General features: G+C 48.1%; 1 long non-coding RNA gene across 1 annotated transcript; it reads right to left on the bottom strand.

Annotated features, from left to right (window-relative positions):
• Positions 1 to 646: 646 nt before the first annotated feature.
• On the bottom strand, positions 647 to 14,680 carry LOC142931057 (uncharacterized). The gene is made up of 3 exons (XR_012947064.1): positions 14,130 to 14,680; positions 5,008 to 5,215; positions 647 to 790 (listed from the first exon to the last, which is right to left on the bottom strand). It is a non-coding gene; the product is annotated as an uncharacterized LOC142931057 (long non-coding RNA).
• Between the last annotated feature and the right edge of the window lie 1,347 nt (positions 14,681 to 16,027).

The following is a 16,027-nucleotide window of genomic DNA, read 5'->3' as shown; positions in this document are numbered from 1 at the left end:
TGCTTCTCTCTCGCAGCTTCTTTGAGGTTCTGTCTGGACCCCCCCCCCCCGCCTCGTGGTTTCAGGGGGCTGCCAGGGCGGGCGGGCGTGTAGAATGACGACAGTACTGTCATCAATATACTCTACGCTTCGCTCATTCGTGTTGTGTATTTTACTCGAGAGCGGTGTTCTTCACTAATCTTCAGAGAGGCGAGGGTCACTTTCGCCGACAAGACATCATCAGTGTGAGGGCCGCCGCACATTTGAAACCATTGGGTGTTTGACAGCAGCACGGTGATGGGGGGGGGGGTGTTGTCACGTGTGGTGTATCGTCAGGGGCTGCACTAAAGGCCACCAGGGGCGGCCAGTGGCCCGCGGGCCTTGCGATGAAGGACGCCGGGCTTAGAGGTTCGCGTCCAACTTGGAGCCACGTCTGGCAGAGAGGCTCCTTGCCTATCGCCGTCTGGCAGCGCGCCAGCGTTGGTTTCAGGAAGCGTGACTCTGCTGATGAGACACTGAATGCCGAAACTGGTCCACAGAGTGGCCTGTGCTCAGCCAATGCCGCCGGAAACAAAAATGCACTCTGGCAAGGCCGCGTGGCTGATGGGATGTCTTAAACACAGCTTTGTTTTTTTTATTTAAATTATTTAATGTGAAGAGACAAATATGGGTCGGAGGTGTAATTTTCCGTCCGTTTATTTCATCGCCACCATGATCGTAAAACATGTTCAATCCGCTGCTGGATGAAGGCCTTCCCGAGCCGCCGCTGCCGCCACCTCTCACGACCGTGCGGCGCGAATCGACCCCGCACCTGCACGTGAATAGACACCACGCAAAGTGGTGGCCCACTCAACAAAAACACCTGAATCTGATGGCAACACATTGGACCAGCCCGCACGACCAAAATCTCGCAGAATGCGGTCTCCATCGCATGCGATGGAGTTTCACCAATGCAGTGCAGGTGCTATGCTCAATTCCAGGTCTATGGGGCCGTCCATAAATGACGTCACGCGATTTTGGACCCCCCCCCCTCGTCACACGGTGTCACAAAAAGTCAGACCCCCCTCAAATTTGACGTCACAAAGCTCTGCACCCCCCCCCCCAAAAAAAAATTCAAATCGTTTTAAACTATTGTCATTGTAGTGCTGATGTTGTAGGAGAAAATATTTATAAAAAATTATATTTAATTAAGTGGAACGTGTTGTCTATATTTATTTAAAGTTGCGCAGTTTTATGTGACGTCACATTTCTCAAACCCCCCCCCCCTCGTCACACATCGTCACAAATGTCTGACCCCCCCCCCCCCCCCAGGTGCGTGAAGTAATTTATGGACGGCCCCTAAGCCACTATTCCTATTCAACCAGTGTAGATTACCTGCCAAGGCATATATATGGACATTCGCGGTGACGTTGCTCAGCGGTGCAGCGTTCGTCGCTTATTGCAGATATCCGCGGTTCGATGCCAGCGGCAACCCTGGTTAATACTGCGGCGTGGTATTAACGGCAATACTACTAACAGTACGCCGTCTGCTTCACTCAAGCCGGACTTTAAAGATGCCCTCACTTCATTCGCAAGAGTCGGCCATTGATCAAAGTGCATTGGTCTCGTGCACAGTGAAGGTGATGTTATAGCGGGTGCAGATAAATGCTTTAGTTGTCCGTTCCACAACATCGCAATAATGTCAAACAAATAATTATTGAATCAATACAAATGTAACAGAGAAAAACAATTCCGGCGTCATTGTCCAAATTATTTTTTGGAAAATTTGAAATATGTCCTGCTGGTTACTCAATTTGTTGTCATACAGAGCAAGCATGCACTGTATGTACGTTGAACTTCTTTCGCACCGTACGCAACCAGCCGTGCTCATCGGAGGTGCGGGTTAAGGACAACAAACTAAACACAATAATCACTCCTGACTTCCCTGGGTAAACAAGTGCAAACATGATAAGAATAACAGTAATTGTACAAAAATAAGTTATTGGGAAAAAAAAGTTTTAAACGTTCGCAAAGATGCAAGGTGGAGGTGAGTGGCGGCTCTGGGAGCTGAGATCGGCCCGGACTGTTGTAAACACAGCGGCCCAAATTGCCGTGCGATCTCATCGGCCCCATCTGGGCTGGTCCAAAAGACACATAATGGAGGGGTGAAGAATACACTTTTATGGCTGCCGAATACGTGACTTAATGCCAAACTGAGATTGTAAATAAGCACCGAAGCATACAAAGTAGAGAAAACAACATATTTGAATAAAAAAAAACTCTGCATATTTTTTACTCTGATCACATTTGCAATGTTCTCCATACGGACCTGCCCCCCCCCTCCGCCCTCGGAATGGACCGGCCCCACCGGCCCCACCGATGGACTGCAACTCTATGACCAGTCCGGGGACTGGTCGAGGTGCACGCTTGGGAATTACACTAAAAAAAACCCCACAGAAACGAGTGAACAATTTGCATTGCGGAAGAAGCTCGAGCTGGGGACATCGTACAGTCCTGAGTGTTATGAAATACAACAGAGATTGGCGAGACACATCATGGCCAGACGCCTTGGGGGGGGGGGGGGGCGGGGGGCAATCGTCGACAATAATGACGGCCAAAAGGATGGGCCCCCCCTCCACTCCCAACTTTGTAAACAGAGCAATGCAATCAGCTACTGTGCAAGAGCGAGATGGGTCACTCAAAAGATGTTTTTTTTCGGGTTAGATCGCGTAAATATAGAAATGTGTCGTTAAACCCGCCACCACCCGACACAGCCACTTAGTAAGGTTTGTCACGTAGAATTATGGCTGTCGCCTGATGAGGCTGGTTGTAATTCCTGGTGAAACGTCGTACTCGAATTGTAAATGTTGTGGGTTTACTCTCCAACACACGGGTGTGCTGTACTAGTAACTAATTGGCACGTTTTGTTTCCGTGACAAAAACCTGACTAATTGGCTGTGTCGGGTGGTGGCGGGTTTAACGACACATTTATATATTAACGCTAATCCAAACACCTCTATTATGGATAACATTGGTCGCGAAAGCCTGCTACTAATACGTGTAAAACTAGACGGGTGAGGAGCGGGAGTGCAGCGACCCGAGTTCGATTCCAGCTCACGGCCACCAACACCAGTGACGAATGTCAGAACCGTTCCTGGGCCTCCTCTCGGGCGGTCTCAGCCTCAAATGAGTGACCTGGTGCGATATTTAAACATCGCCACGAGGGACACAAAAGACGCGAGGACATAATGCTGGCCACCCACCCCTTCCTCGCGTGCCATGCGCCCGTGGCGGCCTTCAAAGGTGCTGCCAACTCGCCACAGCAGTCTGTTAGGGCTAAACGGAAGGTTGTGGGGGGCGCGAGCTCCCGGCTCCCCCTCCGAGGGAGGGTTGATCTCGGGAGGGCTGCAGGCTCCTCGCTCGTATGAGAGCCGCCGCTATCCAACTCCTCGCTCGTGGGGAGAGGGCTGCCGCTCCCCGGCTCCTCTGCTCGCGCCGCAGCCCCTCGGGTCCGCGGGTCCTGTTTGGGGGGCATAGCTCGGGGCTGGCGCACGACTGTCTGGAGTCAATCTGTCGCTTCTCAGCCACTCAAACACCACAGGGTTTCTTGATCATTATTACACTGGAGGTCAATGAGATGGTTTTTCGGCTCGGGGAGGCCTTACACCAGCAGTGGACTGATCATGGTTAGCACGAATTCTAACACAACGGGGTGAGTGAGATGCGTGCCTATCTGAATCGTTATTTATACTGGAGGAATCCGATGAACTATAAAGCTCTTTTTTACGGATGTTCAGTGGTGGCGGGTGAAGAATACTACAACAACAAACTATACAAAAAACACGATTTGAGTGCAAAATATAGGAAAGGTAGGCAAATCACAAAAAGGAATCCAATTATATTTAATTTGACCAAAGCCCACCGAAGCTACCCAGCTCCTCCTTGAGAAGCGAGCAGACCACACAATGGGGTGGAGGCCCCCCTCGCCCGTCCACCACAACCCCCCACGCTCCTTTCTCGGCCTGAAACTCATTCAGCAATAGGTGCTCGCTAACAGCACTCGCCCCAGCACCTCCTTGGGGGTTAAGAGGGAGGCCCTTTGTGTTCCTTTCTGAACTCTTTCTCCTCCCCCCGCACTGCCAATGCAAAGTCTGGACTTGTGCCATGGCCTTGATAACAGCTGTGGCTATTTCCTGGCTTTTTTTAAGTGACAAAGACACTCGGCACAAAGATTTACCGGAGCGCATTCTGTTAAACTTCTGTGCGCTCAGAGAACACGACCCTGGCACAACGGTTCTAAGGGGTAACATTGTATAACGACATTCAACATCAACAAAATAATACTCACGTTGAGAACTTGGCCTAGAAAATCGACTGCTTCGTCTCATCCACACTGTGATTACTCACCACGCCGCGGGTCGCAATAATAACACTCAGACACTCACTCTCCTCGCACGGCTTCCATTTGAGAATTCCCTGCCATCATCATCATCATCATCTCTTTTCCCCAAGCTCGTATCATAAATAACTTTGCTTCATTAAAGATACTTGATTTACACATATATTACGTAGTTATAATGTTGATAGTGCTGTTTGTTGCTGACCGTTCGATACTTTTGGATTTTCGTGCTGCAGTGGTTTGCCAGAAGGGCCGATTAATAAATGTACCCAGGAAGGTTTGCACTGGGATATCAATTCCATTGTTGAATGTTTCGCATGTATGTTGAATTTAGTTCGCACCCTACGTAACCAACCGTGCTAATCGGAGGTGCTTGTGTTGGGATACTGGACATCAGATTACCCAGAAGGTTCACACACACAAAGGGAGACACACTTAAAGGTCTGCACAGATTTATTTAAGAATCCACTGCCGTACTGTCATCTTCTGGCCACCACGAAGGCAAGCCATCCAACATCTGGTGTCCCCAGGCAAGTGCTAAAACATTGTTTAGCTTCCAATATGTGCTGCAATTGGAATGATGGTCATAGCACACGGTATGTTGATCACTCGGTCATTGTGCGCCTCGGTGGCTAGTAGATGTTAATTACCTCGCCTGGTGTGCAGGAGGTCGTGGGGTCAATCCCGACCCTGACGCCTGTATAGTTTGCGTGTTCTCGCCCTGGTCGTGTGGACTTTTCTCCGGGTCCTCCGGTTTTTCCCTCCACATTTAGAAACACGCGTTTAGAGTGTTTGGCCGTTATACATTTCCACGTTATAAGCCACTTCGTTGAGCTATTATCTCTGGCCAAGTCGCGTCTGAAACAGAAAAATACAGTTCAGTGGGCCTTTCCTGGTAAAAACATAGTGTAGTTTATTAGTTTGGGAATTAACTACAAGGCATGACACTGGATTGGCTCTTCCTTCAAATCAAGAGAGTCTCCATTATTGTTCTCACATCTCTGTCGGTTCAGAGAGTGGCATAAATTCCACATTTCTATGTCAGGAATCGTATAAAGTTGTACACTATTAAGGGGCCGTCCATAAATGACGTCATGCACCTGGGGGGGGGGGGTCAAACATTTGTGACGATGTGTGACGAGGGGGCGGGGTGAGAAATGTGACGTCACATCAAAATGCGCAACTTTAAAAAAGTATAGACAACACGTTCTACTTCACTAAATAGACTTTTTAATAAATATTTTCTCCTACAACATCAGAGTGCATCGGCACATTAAATACGCACTACAATGACAATAGTTTAAAGCGATTTGAAGCATGTTTTATTTTTTATTGGGGGGGCAGAGCTTTGTGACGTTATATTTGAGGGGGGGGGGTCTGACTTTTGTGACGCCGTGTGACGATGGGGGGGGGGGTCAAAAATCGTCCAAAATCGCGTGACGTCATTTATGGACGGCCCCTAAGGCGAACACAATTAACCCCCCCCCCGCCCCCCCGGCTGTACCAAGTGGTGTTGACTTCACTGACTCCAGTAGGGTCAACAGATGCCTCTAAAGTTGAGCCTTGACCATCATCTCAGGCTGATAAGACGCTCTCGCTTTTTTGTAATGTTAAGCAAGAGTCAGTGGTGCATTGTGCATCCCGCCTAGCTGTGCACGTGTACGCGGTGGACAGATTTGTACAACTTTACTGACACCCCGGCCCATGTTTATTGGGTGCCTTTTAGGTTTTTTTTCTTGTTTCCTGACCGCCTTGTGACCCGGAGAACTCCGATTCTCGACGACCGTCGGCCATTTCAGCTCCCAGAGAGAGGTTGCTGGGTTTTTTAATTTCTTTATCCGGCTTCATCTCTCCCAACAAGGAATCCGGAAATTCCCAACTCGCAGCTTTCTCTCCAAAACGAAAGAAACTCAGAATGATTAATCAAGTGAAGAAATAAACTCAGAATGAATCCACAAGTGAATAAATAAACTCAGAATGAATACGCAAGTAAAGAAAGAAACTCAGAATGAATCCGCAAGTGAAGAAAGAAACTCAGAATGAATAAGCAAGTGAAGAAATAAACTCAGAATGAATCCGCAAGTGAAGAAATAAACTCAGAATGAATCCGCAAGTGAATAAATAAACTCAGAATGAATCCGCAAGTGAAGAAAGAAACTCAGAATGAATAAGCAAGTGAATAAATAAACTCAGAATGAATCTGCAAGTGAAGAAACTCAGAATGAATCCGCAAATGAATAAAGAAACTCAGAATGAATAAGCAAGTGAATAAATAAACTCAGAATGAATAAGCAAGTGAAGAAATAAACTCAGAATGAATCTGCAAGTGAATAAATAAACTCAGAATGAATCTGCAAGTGAAGAAAGAAACTCAGAATGAATAAGCAAGTGAATAAATAAACTCAGAATGAATCTGCAAGTGAAGAAATAAACTCAGAATGAATCCGCAAGTGAAGAAAGAAACTCAGAATGAATCCGCAAGTGAATAAATAAACTCAGAATTAATAAGCAAGTGAATAAATAAACTCAGAATTAATCTGCAAGTGAAGAAAGAAACTCAGAATGAATCCGCAAGTGAAGAAAGAAACTCAGAATGAATAAGCAAGTGGATAAATAAACTCAGAATGAATCTGCAAGTGAAGAAACTCAGAATGAATCCGCAAGTGAATAAAGAAACTCAGAATGAATCCGCAAGTGAATAAATAAACTCAGAATGAATCTGCAAGTGAAGAAACTCAGAATGAATCCGCAAATGAATAAAGAAACTCAGAATGAATCCGCAAGTGAAGAGTTCCTGGCTGTTGCCCATTACGCGGCTGGATGCCTCCTCGCTTCCTGGCACGCCGAGCCGAGTCCCGGGTTGTCGTACACACCACGGGGGTGGTCCAGATGTCTTGTGACCCCCCCCCAATTATAGTTATTGACCCCTAACATTGTTTTACTTTGCATATTAAGTTTTGTTTTAAATAAACGTTACTTTAAAACATATATACTGAGTTTTAGAGAATTATTCTTTCCTATGCCTGGTACAAAGTAACAACAGCGATGTCACGTTCAGGAGGTCAAGCCAGAGGATGAAATGGGGGTCACGAGACATCTGGACCACCCTGTAGGCGTCGCTTCTCGGTGAGCATCCAGCAGTGGATTGATCACGACCGCTGCTACTGACGACGATGCTGATGTCGCCTCAAGGAAAGGTGTCTACTGCCTGCTGTGTCACGGATTAGGAATGTGAACACCTAAACATTTGAAAGCTATATTTATTTATTTAAAGTGCTCAAAGAAGCACGGCGAGATGGATGCTTGGGATTAGACGGAGAGACGACAATCAGAGGAACGCGCCGACGAAAGCTCGTAGCTAAGTTAGAGACATCAGCCTTGACTGGAACAAAAAGTTGTCTTGTGCAGGGCCACGTCACGAGGCGGGGTGCCGTCCGGTGGTGGTCACGAGAGGCGGAGTGGGCACACAAGGGGGGGGGGAGCGACGGCTTGGGGATTCCTTCATCCAGCGGTGGATTGATCATGGCTCATGATGATGATCATGATGCTCCATGAAATAATCGAATACTCCAGGAGTGTTTGGTGGCAGCGTTCGCAGGAAGCGGAGGGGGTGGGGGGTAGTTGCCCCCCCCCCTTTCGACTGCTTCTGGGCCCACATAGCTATGGGCCCAACCGCCTCACTTCAAAATCGTTCCGATGCAAGGTGGAATGTCCCCACGCCACTCCGCTCGTCGGCTTCACAAACCTGCACTGTGGCCTGGGAGATTCTTCGCTCTGTGCTTTCAGCATATATCTCTACCAGAACCTGAGGTTTATAACGGATAGAGGTGGCCAGGTGGAGCGCTGAGTTTCTGGGTTCAAATCCAGGTGTCAGCCTCCAGTCCCAGGCACGGTTCAAATGCGTTCTCAAGTGTAGCAAGCTGATGGTTCAGGCTAAGTCAACAATGAGTGGACAAAATAACTAATAAGTTACACTTGTTTTTTCACCTAAGTTGGTTAAATTCCAGCTCTGAGATTTTAAATATGTCAGGTTGACTCGTTATGCAACAAACATTCATCCATATCAGGGCATGTGGGAAATGTGCCTTTCAAGCGTGTGAATCGAAACGCTCACCTGAAGGGCTTTCTCCGAAGCAACTCTGTCATATCTACTTCCACTGGTCCTGCATGCACGAGTTCCAAACGGCACTTGCTTGTACAACAATGGCGCCCCAAAGTACCAAAAACAAACTGAGAACACTTTGTGGGGGTCGTTTGGGGGAGTGCAAAACAACAATCCCCGAATGGTTGATGAGTTGTCAACAGTTCGTGCCTCCCTAGGGAGCCTTACACCCCCCCACTCCGTCTCTCGCCAGCCCCCCACCCCCACGCACCCACCCCGAGCGTCGCGCCTCCACAGCCCTGCCGGATCAGGGCCGCCTGCTGGCATCAAGCGAGAGAAGCAGAGATTGCTGCACGTGGTGATGGTGGCTTATGAAGAAGATACTGGGACACGTGTGTGTGGTCCATGTTGCGGGCAAGGGCCCTTCGCCATGTGGAGACCGCTGTCTACAGGGCGGAGCCTTGAAAGCACCCCCTGAAGAAGACGAAGACGAGGCCCGTCACGACACCTCGCCGATGTGAGCGGAGCGACAGGGCACAGCCCAGGCCAGCAACTGCTGCTGCTGCGCTGGGCTGTGCCGTGTCCCTCTGCCCTTGCCTTTTTGGGTTGTGCCGCACGTTGTTGTTGTTGTTCGACGCGACGTCCAACGTTTCGCGCCATGTTTTGAGAAACCTCTTCAGCCTCACAACTAAACGGCGAGCATCGATTTTATTTTTTATACGAGAGGCGAGGAAAGTTGCATTTAGGGTTTGAAAAGCCCCTTGTGGAATATTTGATGCGGTCAGCTGGAACATTTCTACGGCCCGGACAACAAAAACAACAACAGCAAAAACTCCGCAGCGGGGTTTTTTTTTCCATAAACAGGGACCGTGAACAGTTTGTGAACAAATATAGATCTCGTGGCGTGTAGTGCAAGCTCCCCAAATGTGGACATTCAACTGCAGGCCCAGCGTGAATGCCGAGGCTCTTGACTGCGCAGACCCCAGAAAACAAATCCCCCCCCCATCTCCACTAAATTACTCGTGCCAGAGAGAGAGAGAAGACGGAAAAGAGTGAAAAAAACGCAGGCAAGTGCTGGGCACGATGAGACCCGGCACAGGAATTTTTCTCATTCCAGAGGTTTCTACTCCCCAGCAGACGGTCGTGTGGCCTCTCTATATAAGGCGCTGCTTTGGAGAAAAATATCCAGAAATGGGGGGGGGGGGGGGGTAGGTTACGTCGACGCTTTAATAAAAAACGGGGACGTGAAGAATGTTGTCGTGGCTCATCCCCTCGATTGTTGGACGACGACTGGGGCGCGAGTGCACGTGGGTGATTGTGGGGAGTGGAGGTTGTCGTCGTTGTAGCGCTCGCACTAAGAACCTGGCGGCCCGAGTTCGGTTCCAGCTCGCAGTCTGCATTGTGGTGACGAATATCTGAGCCGGTGCTGGGCCTCCCCTAGATCGACTTAGCTTTAAATTAGTAATTTGGTGCGGTGCGTAACTATCAGCAGGCGGCCAGGGCGAGGATCTGGCCATCCACCCCCTGAAATGCGCCCGTTTACAGCACTTCCCCCAACATCTACCAAATGCTATCTGCGTGTAGGTTGAGACTATACCACGTGGGGTTAATTGTGTATGCAGTGGAACGCCTCCTTGTCACAGATCTTACGAGCACCACTCACACCCCCAATCGATTCCATTATCGGCGAATACATTCTTGCCTTCATCCACGTTTCAATGCGGATAACAGGATTCACCTGCAAGTGCTGACAGTCATCTTACTATCCGCCTTTATTCACCGGAGAGCCCGATGCCAATCCACCCGGAATGCGCCACGATCTCGAAAGCTGAGCAGCGTGTGAGCCCGGAGAGGGCTTGGACAGACACAGCTGACTGACTGTATTATTTACCGGAGAGGGCTTGGATAGGCACGACTGACTGTATTATTTACCGGAGAGTGCTTGGATAGACACAGCTGACTGTATTATTTACCAGAGAGTGCTTGGATAGGCACAGCTGACTGTATTATTTACCGGAGAGGGCTTGGATAGGCACGACTGACTGTATCATTTACCGGAGAGTGCTTGGATAGACACAGCTGACTGTATTATTTACCAGAGAGGGCTTGGATAGCCACAGCTGACTGACTGTATTATTTACCAGAGAGTGCTTGGATAGGCACAGCTGACTGTATTATTTACCAGAGAGTGCTTGGATAGGCACAGCTGACTGCATTATTTACCGGAGAGGGCTTGGATAGGCACAGCTGACTGACTGTATTATTTAACGGAGAGGGCTTGGATAGACACAGCTGACTGTATTATTTACCAGAGAGTGCTTGAATAGACACAGCTGACTGTATTATTTACCAGAGAGTGCTTGGATAGGCACAGCTGACTGACTGTATTATTTACCGGAGAGTGCTTGGATAGACACAGCTGACTGTATTATTTACCAGAGAGTGCTTGGATAGACACAGCTGACTGTATTATTTACCGGAGAGGGCTTGGATAGGCACAGCTGACTGCATTATTTACCGGAGAGGGCTTGGATAGGCACAGCTGACTGACTGTATTATTTAACGGAGAGGGCTTGGATAGACACAGCTGACTGTATTATTTACCAGAGAGTGCTTGAATAGACACAGCTGACTGTATTATTTACCAGAGAGTGCTTGGATAGGCACAGCTGACTGACTGTATTATTTACCGGAGAGTGCTTGGATAGACACAGCTGACTGTATTATTTACCAGAGAGTGCTTGGATAGACACAGCTGACTGTATTATTTACCGGAGAGGGCTTGGATAGACACAGCTGACTGTATTATTTACCAGAGAGGGCTTGGATAGGCACAGCTGACTGACTGTATTATTTACCGGAGAGGGCTTGGATAGGCACAGCTGACTGGCTGTATTATTTACAGGAGAGTGCTTGGATAGGCACAGCTGACTGACTGTATTATTTACCGGAGAGTGCTTGGATAGGCACAGCTGACTGACTGTATTATTTAGCGGAGAGTGCTTGGATAGACACAGCTGACTGTCTGTATTATTTACCAGAGAGTGCTTGGATAGGCACAGCTGACTGACTGTATTATTTACTGGAGAGTGCTTGGATATGCACAGCTGACTGTCTGTATTATTTACCGGAGAGTGCTTGGATAGGCACAGCTGACTGACTGTATTATTTACCAGAGAGTGCTTGGATAGACACAGCTGACTGACTGTATTATTTACTGGAGAGTGCTTGGATAGACACAGCTGACTGACTGTATTATTTACCGGAGAGTGCTTGGATAGGCACAGCTGACTGACTGTATTATTTACCAGAGAGTGCTTGGATAGACACAGCTGACTGTATTATTTACCAGAGAGGGCTTGGATAGACACAGCTGACTGACTGTATTATTTACCGGAGAGTGCTTGGATAGACACAGCTGACTGTCTGTATTATTTATCGGAGAGTGCTTGGATAGGCACAGCTGACTGTATTATTTATCAGAGAGTGCTTGGATATGCACAGCTGACTGACTGTATTATTTACCGGAGAGTGCTTGGATAGGCACAGCTGACTGTATTATTTACCGGAGAGTGCTTGGATAGGCACAGCTGACTGTCTGTATTATTTACCGGAGAGTGCTTGGATAGGCACAGCTGACTGTATTATTTACCGGAGAGTGCTTGGATAGACACAGCTGACTGACTGTATTATTTACCGGAGAGTGCTTGGATAGGCACAGCTGACTGTATTATTTACCGGAGAGTGCTTGGATAGGCACAGCTGACTGTCTTTATTATTTACCGGAGAGTGCTTGGATAGGCACAGCTGACTGACTGTATTATTTACCGGAGAGTGCTTGGATAGGCACAGCTGACTGACTGTATTATTTACCGGAGAGTGCTTGGATAGGCACAGCTGACTGTCTGTTTTATTTACCGGAGAGTGCTTGGATAGCCACAGCTGACTGACTGTATTATTTACCAGAGAGGGCTTGGATAGACACAGCTGACTGACTGTATTATTTACCGGAGAGTGCTTGGATAGACACAGCTGACTGTCTGTATTATTTATCGGAGAGTGCTTGGATAGGCACAGCTGACTGTATTATTTATCAGAGAGTGCTTGGATATGCACAGCTGACTGACTGTATTATTTACCGGAGAGTGCTTGGATAGGCACAGCTGACTGTATTATTTACCGGAGAGTGCTTGGATAGGCACAGCTGACTGTCTGTATTATTTACCGGAGAGTGCTTGGATAGGCACAGCTGACTGTATTATTTACCGGAGAGTGCTTGGATAGACACAGCTGACTGACTGTATTATTTACCGGAGAGTGCTTGGATAGGCACAGCTGACTGTATTATTTACCGGAGAGTGCTTGGATAGGCACAGCTGACTGTCTTTATTATTTACCGGAGAGTGCTTGGATAGGCACAGCTGACTGACTGTATTATTTACCGGAGAGTGCTTGGATAGGCACAGCTGACTGACTGTATTATTTACCGGAGAGTGCTTGGATAGGCACAGCTGACTGTCTGTTTTATTTACCGGAGAGTGCTTGGATAGCCACAGCTGACTGACTGTATTATTTACCAGAGAGTGCTTGGATAGGCACAGCTGACTGTATTATTTACCGGAGAGTGCTTGGATAGGCACAGCTGACTGACTGTATTATTTACCAGAGAGTGCTTGGATAGGCACAGCTGACTGTATTATTTACCGGAGAGTGCTTGGATAGGCACAGCTGACTGTTTGTATTATTTACCGGAGAGTGCTTGGATAGGCACAGCTGACTGTCTGTATTATTTACCGGAGAGTGCTTGGATAGGCACAGCTACCTGTTTGTTTTATCAGATGAGAGGCTGTTGGGTGGCCAGTGCAGAAAAATCCATTTCTGTAAAACTTAAACTAAAATAGTTTAACTTTTTATTTTACCAGGCAAGACCCATTGAGCTATGTATCTCTTTTTTTTCAGAAGCGACCGCAAATGATAGCTCAACGAAAGTGGCTTATCGCCTGTGCGTTTACAGCACCCACATTCTCTAAAGGCGTGGTGTTGAGTCTAAATGTGTAGGGAGAAAATGGACGAGATCAGCGAGGTGCCGTGGTTCATTTGCGGCCATCACTCACGAAGGTGGTGGGTGACCAGAGCCGGCGTGGGCCACGCGGATTCGAGGAAGTTCCGTTCTCCGTTGATTTTTGAGATTAAGTCGGCATCAGTTTGGTCCAGTGTTCGATCCATTGTCAAATGTGTGGCGCGTCGCTGCTAGCCCAGAGTTGTTTCCAATGTGCACCAGAAAAAATAATAATCCCAAAACTGCATTTGTGTAGTGTGTTCTTTCTCTACCCTCCCCCCCTCCCCTCAAAGTAGATGTCTCGATGTAAAAGCTCACGGTGTAAAATCGGCACGGCTCGTTTGAGCGACGTTCCCATTTTATTCCAACACCGGCCCAAAGGTCTTCTGAGCCCAGAGCAACGGGACATTCGAGCGTCGCGATTCCCTCGTCTCGCTGGCAACGCACGGCCGGCAAGTTCGGCGCTGGTCAAGGTTTTGCGCTTCGGCTACCTACAGGCTGCGATATCCGATTATATATAAGTGATTGTTACTCTATCGATCATTTGGTTCGATTATTTGACGAATTGGAGAGCATTTGGGGAAAAAAGTGGAAGGGAAAGAAAGGCTCACCTCAATGTTCCCGCCTGTGCCGCTGGACGGGAGGTGATGGGCGGGGGCTTTAGTGGCGTCGTCGGCATCGTCAGCCGCGTCCGACCGGGGCGTGGCGTCTCGGGGGGGTTGCCTGCCTTCGGGGCTGCTCGAGCAATAAACCACAGCAAAAGTCGTCAGTGACAATGTTTAGTCGCTTGAGTCCGCTCCGTCGGCCCAACTCGAGACGTGATACTCGCCAGACTTAACCACAATGCAGCAGTATTATTACATTACATTGAATATTGATGTTGACGCGACTAAGTAGAGCCACGTAGAGTAAGCAAGCCGCTTGGTGTTAATGATGAAACTGGGGGGGGGGGGGGGGGGCTGTCCAGTGACGGACGCGCAACGCTTCCACGCTTGCATCACGAGCTCGAGAATCGACTCCAAACTGACGGCGATGATGACGCTGCGCGTTGCGTTGTGCCATTTTATCGCTGTGGCTTTTGCCAAGCGCAGCAGTGTTTGGAAAACTTTTTCCCGCTGAGACGAACCGCGCGTTTCTCACGTGTGTCTCGCTTTGCGCGAGGATTTCCACCCCACCCACCCCCACCTCCGAAGAGCTGGCGAGCGCGCCTTCTAAGGGATAAATCTTCCCGTGTGTTTGAAGACCCCCCCCCCGCCCCACCACGTGCCCCCCTTAAAAATAATCACCGATCTCGGCTGCCTTCCCAAAAATAAAATTTGCCTGACTTTTGGAAGGAAATCTGCAGCTGGTCAGGTGGGATTAATCACGGCACCGTGAACGTTAAAAAAAATCAGCTCACAAAAAAGTCGCATGTCGCTTATCTGTATAAGAGTGTGTTTATTCGCTATTAGGTATTAATCTCCCCTCTCATCTCGCTCCACTACCCTTCACACACTGTCGAAGGCCTTCGGTCAAATCGCCCCCGCAGTTGACCATTGCTCCTTCTCCGCTGCTGCTCCTGGTGCACTCCCTGCGTGAAACTCCCCTCCTCTGCCGATCGGAGAACTTCCCGTGTTCAGAGCCCGGGGACTCAACACCGAACACGACCTCTTACGTCTAACCCTAAGTTTTTGCAAATTTATGATCTTGTGTTTTGATTTAGTGTGCTGATGTTTAAAGGTGCATTGAAAAATTGTAATACTCCGACTGATGCTTCTTGCTGTTGTTGAGTGACTCATGCAGCCAGCTATAGCAACAAAGTTTGGTGATACATGTTGTTTATGCCGTTTATTGTGAAATTTCGGTCACAGTTCCTATGATCACTGTTACATTGTTTTTATGGCTTTATTTTGGTGATTTCGAAAACATTTTTTCGTTTGGCCATGTTTTTTTGTTGTAGTACGGAGTTAGATTGATGGCTTTAATCTAAGATGCCTTGTGGTTGTTGTTTGACTTGCATCCCACTGGGATTTTTGCACACAGCGTTGATGTACGGTGCTTTTTCTGTAAGATTTTGCTGCTTTTCTCCTGGATTTTTCTGTTTGCACAGTCACACAGTCACTTTAAGATGTTTTCTTGTTCATGTTTTTGTTTTTTGTTTGTTGCGGTTGCACCCGATTCAAGAGCCGAATGGCTCACAGGGCTATACCAAATAAATGAAACTGAAACTAACCCGAGGCTAACGAGTCAACCAGCCAGTTCGCACTCGCCCGAGTTGTGAGCCTCATCCCTTACTCGGCTGTTGCCACCTGACAGACCGAGAAGCGGCATCTGTGCGTGCTGGGGTGGCAGGAATTTATTTGACCCAAGATCTGCTGGTTTTGTGTTGAACCTTGTGACAGTAAGCTGCACCATAGAGTTTATGATAAACCTAGGGACCATGGGTCGGCAGCCAAAATAACAAGGGACATTTTTTTTGGGAATTCCGTATTTTTTGGAATTCCGTACAAAATTCAATATTTTTAAGAGC

The sequence above is a fragment of the Petromyzon marinus genome, chromosome 47 (assembly GCF_048934315.1).
Source record: "Petromyzon marinus isolate PM22_M1 ecotype Great Lakes invasive population chromosome 47, UKy_Petmar_22M1.pri1.0, whole genome shotgun sequence".
NCBI lineage: Eukaryota > Metazoa > Chordata > Hyperoartia > Petromyzontiformes > Petromyzontidae > Petromyzon > Petromyzon marinus.
This window is presented reverse-complemented; position numbering and strand designations above follow the sequence as displayed.